General features: G+C 42.4%; 1 pseudogene; it reads right to left on the bottom strand.

Moving 5' to 3' along the window:
• Nucleotides 1-245: 245 nt before the first annotated feature.
• Nucleotides 246-2,059, bottom strand: LOC145535736 (ubiquitin-conjugating enzyme E2 variant 1-like; annotated as a pseudogene).
• Between the last annotated feature and the right edge of the window lie 597 nt (nt 2,060-2,656).

Raw genomic sequence — 2,656 nt, 5'->3', positions numbered from 1 at the left:
CTGGTTATGACAGGAATCAATTTAAATATACTTTCTCGGACCCAGAAGTTCAACTGTGTGGATAGTGGTTACACTTGACAGATTTGTTATAGCACAACTTATACATTTCACATGGACACAAAATTAGTGTCATTTACAGTATCTGAAAATAAACTGCCTTTGAATGGTTGCTTCCTTTACAGTACTTTGAGGTTTCCAAGATGTATCTAGAAAATTTACTACTTGGGGAAAAAAATGAAAATTGCTTAAATCTCATTGGGGATATGGGAGGGCCTGTGGTTTTTTTCTTTTGGATTAACTACTGTATAACACTGTCCTTCAGGCAGCTGAGGGAGTTTCATATTTTCTTTAGATATTAGGTGCCAAAGCTCTTGTAGGACAACTTTAATGCTGGATGAATTTTGCTATTTTGCTAGCACTGATATGGCTCTTGGATAAGGCAATGGCACCCCACTCCAGTACTCTTGCCTGGAAAATCCCATGGACAGAGGAGCCTGGTAGGCTGCAGTCCATGGGGTCGCTAAGAGTCAGACATGACTGAGCGACTTCACTTTCACTTTTCACTTCCATGCATTGGAGAAGGAAATGGCAACCCACTCCAGTGTTCTTGCCTGGAGAATCCCAGGGACAGGGGAGCCTAGTGGGCTGCCGTCTATGGGGTCGCACAGAGTCGGACACGACTGAAGCGACTTAGCAGCAGCAGCAGCAGATATGGCTCTTGGGTCCACAACTCCATTGGAACCATTAACTCTATCTATATTAATTTTTGTTACAAATCTTACAAAGGGGTATGCTTCTAGGCATTTAGGTCCACATCCTAGTTCAAGGCTGTATATTCAGTTTTCATAGATTGTTCTTGGGGGCCCAGTTATCAGTCTTGTCCATCTTGTAAGTGTCATGTGTTGGTCATTTTCTAGACCCCAGCTAACTGCCGTCTCCTAATACTTTCTGATGTTTTTCGAGTTCTAACCATTGAAAATGGCGAGAGACTTTTACTCCCGAGCCTGTGGTGGCTGCCAACTTGCGTTGCTGTCACTCTTTCACTATTTTTTTTCTAATTTTAGTAATTCTAATAGATATGTAGTGATATCTCAAAGTGGTTTTTACTTGCCTAATGGCTAATGATGTCAAACATCTTTCTCATGCTTCTTTGTCATTTGAATATTGTCTTTGGTTAAATGTCTGTCTGTGTTTATCCCAGTTTCTGAATCTTTCTTTTGTTGTTTCTATTGATTTTAATAGTTCTTCGTATGTTCTAGATACTGCCACTTTGTCATATACTTCTTTAGAATTATTTTCTCCCAATCTTAAGCTTGCATTTCATCTTCCTCACAGAGTCTTTTTGCAGAGCAAAGGTTTATAATTTTAGTGAGGTCCAATTTATCATTTTTTCCTTTTATTGATTATGCTTTGGATATCATGTTTAACAATAGCTCGCCTAGATTTGATCCCAAAGAATTTCTATTATTTATTTTCTCATAAAGATTTTATAATTTTAAGTATTACATTTAAATCCTTGAACATTTTGGACTTTTTTTTTTTGGTATAAGATGTGAGATTTAACTCAGATCTTATTACACATCTTGAGGTATAGCATGAAATCCAGGTGGGTGTTATGTTCAGTTTCCCACTAGACTCCACTGGTATCACCCTTAAAAAAGTGGAGCAGAGCATTTACACCTCACTGTAGACAGCTGCAGTTAAGTTCAGCCAGCCCTTCCCTCTGCTGACATCTTCCCAGCAAATGTGTGACAGTGATTTTTATTGCCTTGTTGATTCTGAGTGCATGTGGAAGCTCAGCAGCTCGCTGCTAGGCCCCACTGACACTACATGAGGAAAGGGAAATAGAGTGTCTGCCAGCTCCACCTCTCATCACCTCATCTGTCTCATTGCTAGTGAGTAGGAGGTGAGACGCTGCTCGCCATTGTGCTCCACAGACACAGGGAAAGGACTGTGAAGCTTACTGGGGACCAGCTCTGCCTCATACTACCTCATTTAGTCTCGTTTCTTCCAGGAAGATGTGAACAGTCTGTTCATTGCTGGATCCTACTGACACCATCCTGAGTGGGAGGGAGAATGATAATAACACCTGCTCTGACCAGTGGGGATGGAAGATCAGATCATTGGTGGACTTCCCAGGTGGCTTAGTGGTAAAGAATTCCCCTGCCAATGCAGGGGGCATGGGTTTGATCCCTGTGTCGGGAAGATCCCCTGGGGGAGGAAACGGCAACCCATCTTTTAATTTTTTATTTAATTTTTAAAAATTTTCCCAGTATTCTTGCCTGAGAGATCCCATGAACAGAGGAGCCTGACGGGCTACAGTCCACGGGGTCACAAAAAGTTGCACACAACTGAGCAATGAAATGACAAAAAGAACAGCAACAAGGGGAATATGTGCACAGCCTGCCTCTGCGGAGCAGAGGATAGATGACTAGCTCCCCCATTAACCCTGCCAGCTCCACTGGGCAGGGGAATCAGAAGGCTGCCGCTTCTCTGTGGTACAGGGAGGGAGTTGCAGAGTGCAAGATCAGCTTGTGCTTGGCTCCAGTGGAACTGTGGGGAAGGGGTACAGTTTTTCCATTGTTCCATTTATTTTGAGCTGGAATAGGGTGGCTATTGCAAAAAAGGTTTCTGTTGTTAAGGTACCCATTTTCTG

Source organism: Giraffa tippelskirchi, chromosome X, assembly GCF_054371585.1.
Source record: "Giraffa tippelskirchi isolate mGirTip1 chromosome X, T2T-mGirTip1v1.2.pri, whole genome shotgun sequence".
Classification (NCBI taxonomy): Eukaryota; Metazoa; Chordata; class Mammalia; order Artiodactyla; family Giraffidae; genus Giraffa; species Giraffa tippelskirchi.
This window is presented reverse-complemented; position numbering and strand designations above follow the sequence as displayed.